General features: G+C 40.2%; 1 non-coding gene across 1 annotated transcript; it reads right to left on the bottom strand.

Moving 5' to 3' along the window:
- Nucleotides 1-2,770: 2,770 nt before the first annotated feature.
- On the bottom strand, nucleotides 2,771-2,842 carry TRNAK-UUU (transfer RNA lysine (anticodon UUU)). Its single transcript has one exon. It is a non-coding gene; the product is annotated as a tRNA-Lys (tRNA).
- Nucleotides 2,843-19,262: the final 16,420 nt, after the last annotated feature.

Below are 19,262 nucleotides of genomic sequence, written 5' to 3' on the forward strand. Positions count from 1 at the left end.
GCTAGTAAGTAGAAGAGCCAGGACTCAAAATCAGGTTTGATACCAAAACTCATACATTTAACCATTAGTTATGTATCGTGCTGCATCTCCCAAAAGATTGGGACCTTCCCAGAGAAGGAGCAACATGAAAACGTTTAGAGGCCACCGATTTTCCATCTTTTCCCTAAGTGAGTTTGATGGTTAGTTTTATGTGTCAACTTGGTTGGGCTACGGTGCCTAGGTATTTGGTCTTGCTTCTGTGAGGGTGTTTTTAGATGAGATTAACATTTAAATTGGTAAACTTTGAGTAAAGCAGATTGCCCTCTATAATGTGTGTGGATCTCATCTAATCAGTTGAAGGCCTGAATAGAACAGAAAACTGAGCTCCCCAAAGCAATAAGAAATTCTGCCAGCAGATGGCCTTTGGTCTTAAACCACAACATAGTTCTTCCTGGGGCTCCAGTTTGCCAATCCACTTTGCGGATTTTGGACTTGCTGCTTCCATAACTGCATGAACCAATTCCTTAAAATAAATCACACACACATATACACATTCACGTACACACACACTCACACACACAACTTATTGGTCCTGTTTCTCTACAGAAACATAATACAGTAAGTCCCCTACATAAGAAACTTCAAGTTGTGAACTTTCAAAGATTCGAACATGCATGCCAGCCCCTGTATGCCAGCTGTTGTACTGTACTACTGTACTGTACTGTAAGATTTATTTTTGTATTCATTTTTTATGTATGTATTATTTGTGTGAAAAGTATTTTAAACCTATTACAGTGCAGTACTATATAGTCGATTGTGTTAGTTGGGTACCTAGGCTAACTTTGTTGGACTTATGAACAAATTGGACTTACAAATGTGCTCTCAGAATGGAACTTGTTCGTATGTAGGGGACTTACTATACAGAGAGGAAAGGAAACTATATAAACATCCTTTTGAGTTGCAGGTTCCACCCATGGAAATACTAACCCAAAGGAGAGGACAGGCACTTTTTCTGTAAGTGGATAAGTCTGCAGCAAATGTAGCTCTAGAGGCCATGATTCACTGTCCTATGCACTGGGCCATCCCGTGGACAATACAGCATTCAGAGCATACCTATTGCTCTGCACAGAGCTCTCCAGGTCTTGAACTTCAAATGGAAGTCATCTGCCTTCCTTGAAATTCTGCTTTCTTTTATGAAAGGCACATTTCCACAGAATTTCTTGATTCACTTGTGGTGAAATGCCAAGCATGTTAGGAACATCATTCACCATTTGTTCTGAGCCAAGGCTTGATGGTTGGTGTGGGTTCTAATTTTAGCTCTGCCACTTCTAACCATGTGACTCTGGACAAGTTTGGATACCCTTTGTTTTTGTTTCAGGATCTACCCCATAGGGTTCTGTGAAGATTAGTTGAAACAATACATATAAGGTACCCTAAAATTAATACAAGGTAATCATCCAAATGCTAGTGATTATAATAATAGTTATTAGATCTTAACAAGAATTGGTTTTCCAGCCATGCTAGGTAGTCTATTCAAAGCTTTTTGGTTTACTGACTCCACACCCTCATTAATATAATTTTCTATTCAAGCATGACTCTGTAGTAATCCATACATCTGCAACTACACTCAGTACACTTTAGTTGCTGGACATACCCAAGTATGTATATTCTGCTCCTTCTCTCAGGAAGCTTGGAGTCTTTATTAAACCAGTAAGGACCAACTCCTAAGACTCCTTAGTTTCTAAGGAGTTTGGTGCTGCATTTCTAAGGCTACTAAAGCCTCTTACTTTCATAAAGATCTACATTACTGCTCAAGCCCAGAGTTGAGGCATTCACCTTGATTCCTCCTATTTCTTTACCCCTTATATCTAATCCAGTAGCAAAATCTCATCACTCTCATCTCATTGCTTGTATATGTGTTCTGAATCTACTCCTTCACATCACCACTGCTCACACTTGCGGAATTCAAGCTACAATAAAAATTGTATGTTTCCTTTTGCCCAACTTGACTGAAAAGGGAACATCTAAAACAAAGAATTGTTCACTGAAAGAAAATGCTGTGGAAATTTTGTTTATACAGATGCGGTGCTGTTTATGAAAGACTTTACTTTGATCTGATAAGAAACTGAAACTAAACAGAAGTTTTGACTATCCAATTATTCAAGTTGAAGGTGGTTTCCAGTAACACTAAATTTAACTGTTTTTCTCCCTGTCCCAAATGTTAGATTTCCTCTTTTGAGATTTTCTTTCATCTCCTATAAATCAAGTTTTATTGTCAAATTCTTTTTATCTGAGTTTGCCTTTAAGTACTTGCATTGTAACTTTTGTTCTTTTCTTGAAAAAAATGGGTAGAATCATGAAACCCTGAAAAGGTGTTGACTCCTAAAATGTATGTTGCTTTTGTTTATGTTGCAAATGACATCATCGATGTACTTTCCCTCCACTTTTTGCTTCCTTTTTTTTTCTCCCAAACATACATGTTATGTTGAAAATTTTCTGAGTGGGGAGAAAGTAGTTCAACCTCTGTTTTTTCCAGCATCCATCAGTTTTAGAATAAAGAATTGACTCTGATGTTTGTGATTCAAAACCAATGTGGTTTATTTTTCCCACACACCCTAGTCTATGTCCCTGCCATTAGTCACCTGGATTACACTATTGCCACCTAACCAGTGTATTTGCCTCATTTGTGTTCCACCATTACCCAGTTTTCACCCAATTTGATATAAAAATACCAGAGTGGTATTTTTTTTTTTTTTTTTTTGGCCGTATCTCTCAGCTTGTGGGATCTTAGTTCCCTGACCAGGGATTGAACCCAGGCCACGGCAGTAAAACCACCGAGTCCTAACCACTGGACCACCAGGGAATTCCCAGAGTGGTATTTTTAAAACTTAGATAATGCCAACTCCAGCTGAAAACTCTTGAGTCTTCCTACCAGGTCCAGTGGGTTCTGGCTCCTCCTATCCCTTTGACTCAGTCATGAGACTCTAGCCACACTGACCTCTCAATTCTTGGACTATCCCAAGCTGGTATGTACCTTGGGATTTTGAACCCTACTTTGTTTATACCTATTTCCTTCCCATCATTCATGTCTCATCTCATATATCACCTCTTCAGAGAGGCCTTCCCTGACCACCTACCCCAAGTGTGTCCACCCCAGTGCTCCCTATCACCTCACCCTGTTTTGTTTCCATCATGACATTTACCTCAATCTGAAATCAGTGAGTTTATTTATTTGATTTTATGGTATGTTCCTTCTGGTTTCTCAGTATGATTATAAACTTCTGAGGGCAATGATCTTGTTTGTCTGGTTTGCCACTGTATCCTGAACACCTAGAGTAGTCCCTGGAACATAGTAGTTGTTCAATAAATATTTGTTCAGTGAATAACTAGTTACCTAGCCATGTTTTCTAATTATATTTCGGTCATGGACACATGTGTGCCTCTTGATTGGTGGTTTGATATTAATTATAGGTTCATTTGAATATATCAAAACAAATAATAACAAATATTGTTTGGGTACTCTTATTTTCATGTAATAGGTTGAATTAACCTTAAGTCTGGGCACTCATAATATATTAGGATGTGTACTGATGAATAAGTCTAGCAGCATCATTTCTTGGACATCAGGGGAAATGCAGGAATGATAGCAGGGTCCAGCAGGGATGCCATTGACTAAAGCCTATAAATGTGTAGGCATCTGAAAATCAGGGAAGAGTATTTCCTATCCCTGCAGCCCTCACCCCTTTCACCACTCACATCTAAAGTATTCCTTAAACATTCTTCAGGACAATCTATCCTTCAGGGTATGGATGTTTCCAGCCTAGGAGAACAAAGGAAATAAGTGACAGATTTTGTCTAGTGGCTCTCCCCAATGTAGCTGGAATTTAATTTCAATAAAGCAGATGACTTCTTGGGAGGGTGAGCTGAGCTATTAATTCATGGGAAGGAAAAGAGGAGGTTAAATGTGGGGCTGTCAATCTGAGCAATGCCCTTGCAAGACAAATGATACCATCTTTCCTTTTCAATAGCCTTCCTGGAATCTAATTTGCATGAGTTGTGAGATAATGCTCAGCTCTGTCTCATTTGCAAATCTGGAAACATAGGGGACAGACACTGAGGCCTTCAACAGTAAATCCAGAAAGTGTAGCAAGGTTAACTCTTCTCATTTAGAGACAGAAATGTTGTGCTGCTCACTTCCTGGATGAAAAAGAAGGACCTGAAAAATTTATGGGGATATCTACTTAAGTAAATACTATTACAGCCCCTGAAACAAAAGAGTCAGATGAAGAAATTTACTGTCTCCAAATTGAGGGTGTCTGCAGAATATGACCCCCTAATGAATGAATAAAATTCTTATCAAGAAAAAGAGCAATCAGCAGGGTGGACAGTCATGGCTTCAAGATATTTTTGGAATAGTCACCAAAAAAGGTTTTTGGATTTTTGTTTTGCATTTCCTGTTCCTCATTTGAACTGCTAGATCTATGGCCTTCATTGCCTCAAGTTATAGAGAATGAAAAAGAAAGCCAAGAAAAACTGGAATTTTTAACAAAAGAACAGTAAAGTTGGAAGTATATAAGATGAGTCAGAGCCAGGAATCAGGCCCCAAGAGCAGATGGGGACTTGATAGGTTGGGAGCTGGAAACAAGCTTGAGGAGGAGCATGCAACATGGGCTTAGATATTATAGGTCTCTTAAAAATCACCTTGACTTACCCCCTCAAGATAATTTAGGCTGGGGAGAGCACTAAAAAGTAGCAGGTGTGTCTGAAGACCCTGCATGCTGTTTCCAGAATAGAATCTTGGAGAGAGGTGGCAAGATCATCCTTAAGGGAAAAAGCTGGCAGCCTGTTCAGATACTTATACACACGTATTGCAGGGGTGAAACATATCTCTAAAATGTTTTAGCCAATCCACATATCTTAAGTACTTTAGATTTTCCCAAAGAGAGTTCCATATCTAGCATTCATTATGTTATTTAACATGCTACACATTTCAGCAATAAAAACCCATTTCTGCTACTTCCTGTGCCAATTAGCCAAACTTCAAGTGTTGATTAAATTATGAATATAGAAGTGCTTGTGGTTATTTCCCGTGGACCGAGGCTCTTCTGATATAAGGCCAGCTGACCACCCTCATTGATATACAGGTTTTTCTGTGCTTTCATTTTATCACGGCAGGGATGTATTAGCAGAGAGCATAGGGGAAAAATGTGTCTCTGATGGCTTTTGAGTTTCTTAAGTTTAGGTTCTATGAGTCATATTCAGATTGTTAGGGAAAAAGCATGACAAGTATCATCCTTTTCCTCAGTATAGAAAAAATTCTCCAGGTCTGGGGGAGGAGGACAAAGGGAGAGAGGGGAAGTGATGAGAGGAAACGCTTGTTAGGGCTGAAGTCAAGGGAGCCCCCTGAAGTGATTGTTGGGGAGTCAGTGTCCTCATACTTCACAGATTGTACTTGAGCAAGTAGTGTTTGCCCCCAGTGACCAGAGCCCATCAGTGGCGTGGATGATCATCCAGTCTCCCTGCTAGTGACCAGGGTGCATCACCTGTGTCTAGGGTCTCTGTTAGATTTACTTCATGTCTAGCGAGATCTCCTTACTTCATTAGCACAAGGTCTACTGACCACCCAGCAGAAAGATGCATTTTGTGTTTGGAGACTGCTCTGTCCCTGTCCAACGTATTTGATGTGAACAGCCTACCACCTTCCTCCATCTTGTAAGGTCCCAAATCATTTGTAAGCCCCAGAGGAAAGCAGGATACGGCCCCAGAGGATGAAGGCAGAGCCCTGTATCCATCATGGCAGTAATGGTGAGAAAGGGAGTGTTCCCACCTGAGTTTGTGTGGGATGAATTGGAAACAGCTAGAGATCTTCTCTGAAGCAAGAAAGTGATAAACTATCCCCACCCTGACCTAGATTGGCATGTTTAATTCTCTAAATTGGACAAATAAGAATTTAATTATTTGCTAGAAATGCACCTCAAATAGCTCAGGCTGTGACCTGTGGAATATATGCTGTGGACCACATAGCTACTTTTGTTTGACTAAGCTTCTCTTTGTAGGGCCATATGATCAGTCTTGAGTTGATCTTGCCTCACTTTTCCTTCACTGTTGGTCCCTACATTTTGGCCTGATCCTTGCTGGCAATTTGTGTGAACTAATTAATTATGACATACACAAAGATCTAACTTTTCAAGAAGTTTCACCTTTTTTCCTCAAATAAAATTTACTTTAGTCTTTACATTTAGCGACAATAAATATCCCAGCTTTAATTGCATATAAGGAGAAAGCCTATCTTAGGAAAATATAGTTTTCTTAAGCCTTCATCTCTGGAGAGAAGAAGTAGTTTGGAATAGAATCCAAAGGAAAAGGATGAAGAAAGAGCTAATTGCTCAGGTTTAGGCATTAAAAGACCACGTAGGTAACTCAACAACAGCAAAAAAACAAAGAACTTGATAAAAATATGTGCAAAGGACTTGAATAGATATTTCTCTAAAGAAGATGTACAAGTGGCCAGTAAGCACATGAAAAGATGCTCAACATTGCTAATCATCAGGGAAATGCGAATCAATGAGATACCACCTCACACCCATTAGGATGGCTACTCTCAAAACACCAGAAAAAAACATGTGTTGGCGAGGACGTGGAGAAATTGGAACACTTGTACACTGTTGGTAAGAATGTAAAATGGTGCAGACACTGTGGAAACAGTATGGCAGTTCCTTAAAAAATTCAAAATAAAATTACCATATGATCCAGCAATTCCACTTCTGGGGGTTTACCCAAAATAATTGAAAGCAGAGTCTTGAAGACACATTTGTACACTGATGTTCATATCAGCATTTTTCACAATAGCCAAAGGGTGGAAGAAACCCAAGTGTCCATTGATGGATGAATGGAGAAAAAAAATGTGTTATATACATACAATGAATATTATTCGGGCTTAAAAAGGAAGGACATTCTGACACATGCTGCAACATGAATGAACTTTGAGGATGCTATGCTAAGTAAAATAAGTCAATCATAAAAAGACAAATGCTATATGATCCACTTATATGAGGTACCTAGACTAGTCGAATTCATAGAGACAGCATGTAGAATGGTGGTTGCCAGGAGGTGGAGGTAGGGGGCATGGAGAGTTATTATTTAATGAATATAGCATTTTAGTTTTGCAAGATAAAAAGAGTTCTAGAGATGGATGGTGGTGATAGTAGCACAACAATGTGACTGTACTTAACACTACTGAACTGTATACTTAAAAATGGTGAAGGTGAGAAATTTTATGTTACGTGTATTTTACCACATTTAAAAAAACAAGACCATGTGAAGAGTAGGCCATAGAATTTTGCATGTTTTCTAGTCCATCTCATTGGGATAATAGAGCAGAAAGGTATTTGAGGCTGCAATCTGAGTCAAGAATAAAAGGTGAGAATTTTTATGAAGGGTTCTTGAATCACATATTTCACAGGAACTAGTAAGGAGAGAAGAGGCTATGTGATAACAAAATTACCTTTGAAATCTCTGTCAATTATTCAGAGAAAAAGTGTATCAATTAATTTATTTATCAAGTAATTTACCAATTAGTTAATTTACCAATTACTTATTGAACCTAATAGTTATCAATTACCAATCGGTACCAATTATTTATCAATTTGTACCAATTAATTTTCCAATTACAATTAATTACAAAAATGGCCAATTAATGAATTTACCAATGAATTTACTAATTATGCTAGATGTTCAACATGGGAGCATAGAGGGCCTCTACTCCATCCACATAGTCACTCAGGGACCCAGGCTGATGGAGGCTGCATCCTCTTATGATGTTCCTTTCTCATCATGGCTTCCAGGGTTGCTGAAGCAGGGGAAGAGAGTGCAAGGAGGTAGCATGGAATGGTTTTAAGTGTCATGCTTAGAGTGATATACATTTGTTCTTCTAAATTTCATTGGCCAGAATCCACAGATATAGTACCACCTTAACTGCAGGTTGGGCAAGAAGTGAATTCTTCCTGCATGTCCAGGAAGAGGAAAATGAAATGGAGATTGGTAAATGTATAACATTGTTTCTGCCACAGGGAACTTTCCTAAATATCAGAAATTAATAAATGGATCTAACCATGAGTTGCACACTCATTAAAAAAACAAACCAATAATGAAGCTATAATTATCATTCCACTTTTATTATTTGTATATTTACTTCCAGTATCTATTAATCCTATACTTCCTCTTTCCAAAACTGACTTGAGAGGGCCTCCAATAAGACAGGAGTAGAGTAATACAGAATCAATAATGGAGAAGGTACAAAAATATTAGTTTTGAACTTCCTGGATGTCTTGGTAGAAAACCTCAATGACATCATTTTCTAAAAAAGTTTCTGTTTATTAGGGAATTTAATACTTTCCTTGCACTGATTTTGCTTTTGATATGTTTTATATAGAAAGCATTACACAATGTACTATTTTCAATAGCAATTTTGCAAAAGATGACAAATTTTTGTTCCTTTCAATAAGAAGACATAATATAAAACTGGGTTGTAAAGGCATTTTTATAGGGAACTAATAGAATAATCCTTGCACATAGCTCTTCTGGCTACTTGATTTGATTCAGAGATAAAGCTTAGAGGATTGAGGGCAATGAATATTTAACAAGTCTCTTAGCCTCTTTCTGTAGAATATCAGTTGTCTCAGGGAGAGTTTGTAGATTAGATGGATAGAATATATTATGAAGATCAGTGTCTCCTTTCTTAAGTACAAATATTCTGTGTTATTGATTGAAAGAGATCCATATACTTTAGAAGAAAATGCACAAGGGGAAGAGTTAACGTTTTGATAGGAAAACTAAGGAACCTGACTTGAATTTTTACTCTGAGTATAAATTTTAAAGTAGAGGGTTTAGAACTCAGCTTTTTAAAAATTTTAAAACACTGGTTAAGTTCTGAATTGAGAGTGCCTGGAGCCCATTCCTGTGTGATCTATTTTTCACAGGGGTGATTTAACAAAGGCTTGGAAGAATCATTTGGCGTCCCTGACCTATTTTGAGATGACTGACCCATACACTGTTTCCATCTGTGTGATCAAAGGCTTCTGCAGCCTACTTCTGATGTGTTAAGCCAGCTGGTTATGTCTTCCTAGCTGCCCAAATGTAAAAGCACGCCACAGACCCTTGAATGGTCTTTTTAGTTAGGACTTTGGATCTTCCTTGCTTGTTCTTGATGTAATCTTTGTCTGATCTAATCCCCTTCTGACCTTACACTTTTGACTCCTTCCCTCAAATCTTCCATTTCTGGCATTGTGGATTCCTCCCCTCATTTATTAAATTGCTTCTTTGGCATCTTACTTTCAGCTATCATCAGTATATTTTGACTTGTGTGTATGTTCCTGCTTCTTTTCATACTGCCGTAGATTGGTTGCTACCCTCTAGTTTAAGGGTTTTGGAAACTCCTAGCACTGAGTCTTTGCTTATCATGTGGATCAGCCTTACCTCCTAAGGAGAGTGTTTGAACAAAGTTGTAGATAAATCAATTCTTACTTCTAAAAAGTTTAAAATTCTTATCAACATTCTCCATCAGGTAAACTTTGAGGGTACAAATACTCAGTGGTGTACCAGTTGAATCTATAACCTGACAATCCTTTATGAAGGCAATGAGTAGAGAGCTGCTCTGTTAAAAAGTATGGTTTATTATACATCCATTCCCTAGGGACATATACCTGAGCCATTAATTAGATAAATTGTTTTGCAAGGATTTGAAAAGAATTCTTTAGGAATATTCTTTAATTTAAAGTGGTTGATCAGATACTCAATAACGAGTGGATTTAACATTTCACAATTAGGTAGAGGTTGAATTCTACATACATGCCTTATACAGATTGTAAATTTAGGACATTTAGAGTTAAAAATATTTGTGATTTTTTTTGAACCAGAAAATCACTAAGAGCTCTATGCTTCTGTGTTTATAAGCAGATTCTACAATATCTGGTATTTTGATCTATGTAGATAAGATTATATTAATGCACACCTTAACTTGGATCATAAAATTAACTGGATAACTCCTATGCATCTACATTGTTTTGATGTCTATCTGAGTAGTTTTCACCATCTGCGACTGGCTGAAATAGCTCTGGGTGGCTGGAAGGAAAGAACCATCCTATCTACTGGGCTGATCCTTCTGCTTCAATAGCCATGTCTTCTCCTTTTCTATTAGGTATTATGGGCACAGCTCTAGGGTTATTACTTACCTGGAGGGAAAAGTGATCGGGAAGAAATGAAGAATCAGCCCTTGTTCTTCAGAACAGGGCCCCACTCACAGAATGCTCATGTGTGGCCAGTGCCAAATGCTTCAGATTAGTCCTGTGGGACCCTTGAGTGTAAGCCCTGATGGCCACCAGAGCCAGGTAATCTAGAGGTGGCCCCTAGTGGCAGCCACAAAAATTAGGGTATCAGAGGAGGGTGCAAGTTCCTTTCTGGAGACATATTGAGTTGGATGAGGCAGAGGGAGAGTGGGAAGATGGTGCTGTCAGTCCCCTGCCAGGAAAGTATTTCAGCAAATAAGCCTCCTTTCACAGGAAGTCTGGGCACTTTTCAACCAGGTGCCTCTGCACAGGGCCCTGGGATGGGTGAGTATGAGTACAGGAGCTTTCGGAGCTGTTTCTCAGTTCACTAGAGTCTTGTGAGTCTCATGGACACCAGCCTTGTTGACTTTCAAAGCTAGATGTTTTGAAGGCTTATCTTTCAGGTGCAAGTCTTAAAAGTTGGGGTGCCCAATGTGAGGTTCAAATCCTTTGCTTCTCAGACAGAGGGTTCCCTCCACTTGTGAGTCATCTGCTGGGGGTAGGGTTTATGACAACATTGTGTCTCGGCCTCTCCTACCTGCTTGATTGTGGGTTTTTCTTCATTTGCCTGATGTGTAGTCATCACTCAGCGAGTTTGGGGTGTTTTTCAGAGGAAATTGTTCCACACGTAACTGTAGATTCTGTGTGTCCATGGGGGGAGGTAAGTTCAGGAACTTCCTACATCACCATCTTGAACGGGATGTAGTTCTTTTTTTTTTTTTTTTTTAAATATTTGTCTCACAAATGACTTTTATTTTTTTATTTATTGGCTGTGTTGGGTCTTCGTTTCCGTGCGAGGGCTTTCTCTAGTTGTGGCAAGCGGAGTCCACTCTTCATTGCGGTGCGCGGGCCTCTCACTATCGCGGCCTCTCTTGTTGCAGAGCACAGGCTCCAGACGCGCAGGCTCAGTAGTTGTGGCTCACGGGCCTAGTTGCTCCGCGGCATGTGGGATCTTCCCAGACCAGGGCTCAAACCCGTGTCCCCTGCATTGGCAGGCAGATTCTCAACCACTGCGCCAACAGGGAAGCCCGGGATGTAGTTCTTTAACTGAGGTGAGAAACGTGTCCTGAATACTCTGTGTTCCCAGATAAGCAATGGAAAGCTGACATTAACACAGTCCTACAAAGTTCACAAAGATTAATATGCTGCTGAATTATTTAAAAGGATCGACAGTTCTTTATCTTATCCATATGTATTGCTTGGTGATCCAGCAAACTTGGTGCAGTTATGATGAGAAGATATTTTAAAGATAAGGTTAATCAGAATGTCCTTCTTAGTTAAAAATCAGCTCAGTGCTAGATAAAAATGTGTACTCTGTGGGACAAGAATTGATCTCATGAATATATTCCACTCCTCTTCAATAATCTCTCAAAATAACTTTGTTTGAACTGCACCCCCTTCAGGAAGTGCTACTGCTTGTCAATGGATTAGTCACCAGGGATGGAAAGGTAGGAGTCAAAAGAACCAGACGTGGTCAGAAATACTCAGGATAAACAAATGAATGGGACTGGATTGGCTCCATGGTCCTGGGTTAAGCTGCAGCTTTACTGTATTGTTTTCTCCTCTAAAAGGGATGTCCATGAAACCCTGGGCTTGTGTGATGCAAGTTAAGCTGTTTGTTCTCAGCCTCTCAGAGGTAACCCATATAGGCAAAGTCTAGCTGATTTATTGTTTCAGTATCCAATCTTAGTGCTACCTTTTGTCATGGCCAGGCCCTAGTGTTGATTCTGAAACTTTGGTGGGTAGTAAACACCTGAAATGGTGGGAGAGAAAATCAACATGCTTCCCTTCTGGGGTAATTTAGGTTAGGCTTTGCATCTGGATCACAGGAGATTAGCTATAAGATATTGGTGAGTGGATTTAGTACTTGGCAAAGGCAAATGCTTAAGAATCCTGGCTGGGGAGAGGCTGTGAGGAGTCTTCACTGGGTCTGTTGGCGGGTCCAGCTTTGACTTGCCATATGCTGCTTTTTATCTGCAAGGCCTACTGGGAGCAGAGCTGGGTTGTCTCAAAGAACGCTGTGAGTCTGTAGTGTCTATGAAGAAAGTCATTCCAGAAAGAAGGGAGAGCATAATCAGAACCACAAGCATGAAAGCCTTTCTTTTTTGGGGGAGGGGGAGGGGCATCAAGAAGTAAGCAGGATTCAGATTACAATGAACCTGTTTGTCATACTCAAGGAGGAATTTGAACTGTATTCTATGGATGTGTTTTAAAAACAGAAGCAACCTGATTAGATTTGAGATAAGGATACATTTGACAGCAGTCCTGAGAGTCCTTGCCACTTCTCCTTGGGGGGAGGGGACTTTTGGGGATAGTAGGGTAAATTTGCCCAAGGCATAGACACTGGTGATCCAACAAGACCCCCACTAAGATCAGGAGTTTTTTTTTTTTTTTTGTCATAAGACAATCAACATTTATTATCTCATACAGTTCATGTGGGTGAGGAATTGGAAGTAGCTTAGGTTGGTGGTTCTGACTCCGTGTCTCTCCTGAGGTTGAATATATATGTCAGTCAGGAATGCAGTTATCTGGAACTTTAAATGGGCCTGGAAGGTCTGCTTACTCTCATCTCCAAGTTAGTGAACCTCAGATCCTTGCCACATGGATCTCTTCATAGGGCTACTTGAGTGTCTTTGTGATATGGTAGTTAGCTTCCAGATCAGGAGATTTAAAAATTTTTTTTAGATTGTTTTTTGAAATAACTGTAGATTTACAGGAAATTGTAAAATAAATACAAAGATGTTAGTTGTTCTCAGTAGTAACATTTTACCAACTATATAGTACAAATATCAAACCTATGAAATTGACATTGGTACAATCTACAGAGCTTATTCAGAGTTTACCAAATCACATGTACATTTGTGTGTGTGTGTGTAGTTCTATGCAATTTTAGCACATGTAGATTCTGTTACCATTACCCCAACCAAGATACAAAACTGCTCCATCACCTCAAAAATTCCTCATAATACCCCTTTATAGTCACATCCATTGCTATCCTGCCTCTCTGCCACTCCCCACCCTCCATTCCTAACCCTTGGAAAACAGTAATCTGTTTTCCATTTCTGTCATTTTGAGAATGTTACAGAAAGGGAATCATACAGTTTCAAAATTGTTTCAAAACAATTTTGAAATTGTTTTTTGTCCCCCGTTCAGCATAATGCCCTTAAAATTTATCCAAATTGTCTTCTGTATCAATAATCAGAGGATTTTAAAAGTCCACAAAAGTTTATTTTGTTCCTACAGTGTCTTAGTGGGTAACAATTTAAATATTTAAATAGAGGCCTTAAAATAGAGGCCAAAGAAAGTGAAATGGTGGCTAAGTGATAAAGGAATTTTGCGTTCGGTTCTGAAGGATAATTATTACATGTGACATGTCTGAAGGGACTGAGTGACTTTTTCTCAGCCATGATAGTCATAGGTAGAGCTGCCATTGTTTATTTTCCCCTGTGATTTGTGGTTTTCCTGGTCATCTGTCCATATGCAAAATGGAAGCTGAAGTAACATACCTCTATTTTCTTCAGTGTAGTGTTTTGGGAATCATGAAAAATCATAAAAGTCAGACAACCTGGCTTTGTGTCTAGGCTCTGCCTTACACCAAGTCTCAAACTCACTGGGTCTCATATTTTTCCTCTGTAATGTGAGGGATTTAAAATCTGCCTTCTCTACTCACAGTCATTAGTAGGATTAAATGAGATTATGTATTTTAAAGAAATATTTAAACTATTGAGATTATTTGAATGGAAGGATGGTTTTTAATATTGACATGTTCTAATGAAGGGATTAAAAATTACTTTTCTATTCTAAAGCCACAGGTTTAAAACATGAGAGGCGGGGCTTCCCTGGTGGCACAGTGGTTTAGAATCTGCCTGCTAATGCAAAGGACGCGGGTTCGAGCCCTGATCTGGGAAAATCCCACATGCCACGGGGCAGCTAGGCCCGTGAGCCACAACTACTGAGCCTGCGCGTCTGGAGCTTGTGCTCTGCAACAAGAGAGGCCACGACAGTGAGAGGCCCGCGCACCACGATAAGGGTGGCCCCCACTTGCCACAACTAGAGAAAGCCCTCGCACAGAAATGAAGACCCAACACAGCCAAAAATAAATAAATAAATAAATTAAATTAATAAATAAATAAATAAATAAATAAATAAAACAAAAAAAACATGAGAGGCAATTTGGTGTAAGAAAGAGCAGGGCAATCAGATTCCAACCATTAAAATTTACCTAACCTTTCTCAGGCTCAGTTTTAGTTTTTAATCTAAAAATGTATTAATACCTATTTTAAAGTGTTGTTGTAGTGACAGAGGATAAATAATGTATAAATAACGTAAAAAGACCTTAGTTCATAGTAAGTATTTAGCAATGGTAGTTCTACCATTTTTACAAGTGCTACTATTTTTATTTTTAAATTTTTTTTAGTACCTGTGAATTGATTCCTTGGAAAATACCTGTTTATTTAACCCTGTCTGGATCAACACAACTATTGAAAATTTTGTTTCTTGCCTACATGTGTTACTTTTGTCACATGAAATGCCACAGCCCTGTGCTCCGGCTGGATAGGACGCTTGCTATAGTGAGAAGAGTCCGGGCTTCAAAGTAGAGAGATCTGAGATCAAACCCCAGCTCTGTTACTCCTGCCTTGGGCAGGTCAAATAATCTACTATATGTTTCCTTATCTGTAAAATAGAATCTAATAACACTTTGCCTGTGGAGATATTTTTTAAGATTGTGAAAAGTACCTAATGAAATGGCTGGTGTATAACAGGTACAGGGTAATGACATGCATCCTCAAATCATACCCAGGAATGATTTTTTCCATCTTTCTTTTTTCCATCTTTCTTTTTTCTGTCCTAGGGTGGAGAGGGCAAGTTATGCCTTATAACTGAGACTCTTGCTCTTATTGGTTAATTGAAGGGTGGTTGAGATCAGGAATTGAAAACTGGTGGCCGAAAGGCTGACTCTTCTCTATGAATGTGCCTTCTTTAATCAACAAATCTCTGTCTCTCTGTACCCACCCCACCACCCCCACCCCCGCTCCCATCACTTGTTTTCAGTACTTTGAACTTGAATGTCTTTAGGAGAGCAAGAATCTTGTTCCACAGCTCACATCACTCCCTGTTGTCTGATACCAGATTGCTTCACACATTTACTTTACACACCTGGACATTGAAAGCATTTGAACTTGACACAGTTGAAATAGACCACCAATCCCAAAGTGTGATCTATGGAATGTTAATAAATACTTAAAATAAAATTCATAGCAAAGTACATTTGGAAAATGGCAACCAAACAAATTAAGCAGATGTCTTTACTATTGAACTTCACAAGTACCAATGAAGAGAGAAGTAGAGAGTTCAGCATTTCCTAAATATATTTGAAACAGAATTCATATCTTAGAGCATCTCTCAGGATTAGCAGCCATGCAACAATCTACTTTGGCCTGAACAGAGCCTGCGTTTCCGCAGAGCTGGAACTCCCAGCGCGGGGCCTCTTCCCTCCGCCATCACGGAACTGCCCTGGAGCCCGAGGGGAGGGCGGCCTCACTGAGGCTGCTGGCTCTGGAGGGGCCCTGGCGGCCGAAGCCGTGACAGTCGTGGGGACGGCGGGCCGGTTGTTTCAACAAGTAACTAAAGACAAAATGGAAAAACAAGGAGGTTTGTGCCTGAGATCATGTTGATGTGAAACCAGGGATGGCCACCTTGTGCCAGATACATCAGAAATACATCTACACATGGAACTGCTCCTATAGAACACCCACTGAATGCTGGCAGAAGACGTCAGACCTCCCAAAAGGCAAGAAACTCCCCCACGTACCTGGGTAGGGCAAAAGAAAAAAGAAATAACAGACAAAAGAATAGGGGACCTGCACCAGTGGGAGGGAGCTGTGAAGGAGGAAAGGTTTCCACACACTAGGAAGCCCTTCGCGGGTGGAGACTGTGGGTGGCGGAGGGGGGAAGCTTCAGAGCCGCAGAGGAGAGCACAGCCACAGGGGTGCAGAGGGCAAAGCGGAGACATTCCCGCACAGAGGCTCGGCGCCAAGCAGCACTCACCAGCCCAAGAGGCTTGTCTGCTCACCTGCCGGGGCGGGTGGGGGCTGGGAGCTGAGGCTCGGGCTTTGGAGGTCAGACCCCAGGGAGAGGACTGGGGTTGGCAGCGTGAACACAGCCTGAAGGGGGCTAGTGCGCCACAGCTACCCGGGACGGAGTCCGGGAAAAGGTCTGGAGCTGCCGAACAGGCAAGAGACTTTTTCTTGCCTCTTTGTTTCCTGGTGAGCAAGGAGAGGGGATTCAGAGTGCCACTTAAAGGAGCTCCAGAGACGGGTGTGAGCCGCGGCTATCAGTGCGGACCCCAGAGATGGGCATGAGACGCTAAGGCTGCTGCTGCCGCCACCAAGAAGCCTGTGTGCGAGCACAGGTCACTCTCCACACTGCCCCTCCCGGGAGCCTGTGCAGCCCGCCACTGCCAGGCTCCCGTGATCCAGGGACAACTTCCCTGGGCGAACACACAGCACGCTTCAGGCTGCTGCAAATTCCCGCCGGCCTCTGCCGTCACAGGCTCGCCCCGCATCCGTACCCCTCCCTCCCCCAGGCCTGAGTGAGCCAGAGCCCCCGAAGCAGCTGCTCCTTTAACCTCGTCCTGCATGAGCGAAGAAAAGACACCCTCAGGCGACCTACATGCAGAGGCGGGTCCAAATCCAATGCTGAACCCTGGGAGCTGTACGAACAAAGAAGAGAAAGGGAAATTTCTCCCAGCAGCCTCAGAAGCAGCGGATTAAAGCTACACAACCAACTTGATATACCTGCATCTGTTGAAAACCTGAATAGACAACGGATCATCCCAAATTCAGGAGGTGTACTTTGGGAGCAGGATATATTATTTTTTCCCCTTTTCCTCTTTTTGTGAGTGTGTATGTGTATGCTTCTGGGTGAGATTTTGTCTGTATAGCTTTGCTTTCACCATTTTTCCTAGGGTTTGGTCCATCCATTTTATTTTGTTTATTTTTTTACTTAAAAATTGTTTTTTTTAATAAATTTTTTCTTAACAATTTTTTTATTATTTATTTAAAAAAAATAAAAAAAATTTCTTAATAATTGTTTTCTTATTATTTATTTTAAAAAATTAAAAAAATTTTTTCTTAATAAATTTTTTCTTAATTTTTTCTTATTTTTTATTTCAATAGCTTTATTTTATTTTATCTTACTTTTTAATTTAATTTAATTTAATTTAATTTTATCCTCTTTCTTTCTTTCTTTCTTTCTTTTTTTCTTTCTTTCTTTCTATTTTTTCTCTTTTACTCTGAGCCGTGTGGATGAAAGGCTCTTGGTGCTCCAGCCAGGCATCAGGGTTGTGCCTCTGAGGTAGGAGACCCAACTTCAGGACACTGGTCCACAAGAGACCTCCCAGTGCCACATAATACCAAACGGCGAAAATCTCTCAGAGATCTCCATCTCAACATCAAGACCCAGCTTCAGTCAACGACCAGCAAGCTACAGTGCTGGACACCCTATGCCAAACAACTAGCAAGACAGGAACACAGCCCCATCCATTAGCAGAGAGGCTGCCTAAAATCATAATAAGGCCACAGACACCCCAAAACACACCACATCTGGTGGACGTGCCCACCAGAAAGACAAGATCCAGCCTCATCCACCAGAACACAGGCACTAGTCCCCTCCACCAGGAAGCCTACACAACCCACCGAACCAACCTTAGCCACTGGGGACAGATACCAAAAACAACGGGAACTACAAACCTTCAGCCTGTGAAAAGAAGACCCCAAACAAAGTAAGATAAGCAAAATGAGAAGACAGAAAAACACACAGCAGATGAAGGAGCAAGGTAAAAACAAACCAGACCTAACAAATAAAGAGGAAATAGGCAGGCTACATGAAAAAGAATTCAGAATAATGATAGTAAAGATGGTCCAAAATCTTGGAAATAGAATAGACAAAATGCAAGAAACATTTAACAAGGACCTAGAAGAACTAAAGAGGAACCAAGCAATGATGACAAACACAATAAATGAAATTAAAAATACTCTAGACAGGATCAATAGCAGAATAACTGAGGCAGAAGAACGGATAAGTGACCTGGAAGATAAAATAGTGGAAATAACTACTGCAGAGCAGAATAAAGAAAAAAGAATAAAAAGAACTGAGGACAGTCTCAGAGACCTCTGGGACAACATTAAACGCACCAACATTCAGATTATAGGGGTCCCAGAAGAAGAAGAGAAAAAGAAAGGGACTGAGAAAATATTTGAAGAGATTATAGTTGAAAACTTCCCTAATATGGGAAAGGAAATAGTTAATCAAATCCTGGAAGCACAGAGATCCCATACAGGGTAAATCCAAGGAGAACAACACCAAGACACATATTAACCAAACTATCAAAAATTAAATATAAAGAAAACATATTAAAAGCAGCCAGGGAAAAACAACAAATAACACACAAGGGAATCCCCATAAGGTTAACAGCTGATCTTTCAGCAGAAACTCTTCAAGCCAGAAGGGAGTGGCAGGATATACTTAAAGTGATGAAGGAGAAAAACCTACAACCAAGATTACTCTACCCAGCAAGGATCTCATTCAGATGTGATGGAGAAATTAAAACCTTTACAGACAAGCAAAAGCTGAGAGAGTTCAGCACCACCAAACCAGCTTTACAACAAATGCTAAAGGAACTTCTCTAGGCAAGAAACACAAGAGAAGGAAAACACCTACAATAACAAACCCAAAACATTTAAGAAAATGGGAATAGGAACATACATATCGATAATTACGTTAAATGTAAATGGATTAATTGCTCCCACCAAAAGACACAGACTGGCTGAATGGATACAAAAACAAGACCCATATATATGCTGTCTACAAGAGGCCCACTTCAGACCTAGAGACACATACAGACTGAAAGTGAGGGGATAGAAAAAGATATTCCATGCAAATGGAAATCAAAAGAAAGCT

This window comes from Balaenoptera acutorostrata, chromosome 20 (genome assembly GCF_949987535.1).
Source record: "Balaenoptera acutorostrata chromosome 20, mBalAcu1.1, whole genome shotgun sequence".
In the NCBI taxonomy this organism is placed as follows: domain Eukaryota; kingdom Metazoa; phylum Chordata; class Mammalia; order Artiodactyla; family Balaenopteridae; genus Balaenoptera; species Balaenoptera acutorostrata.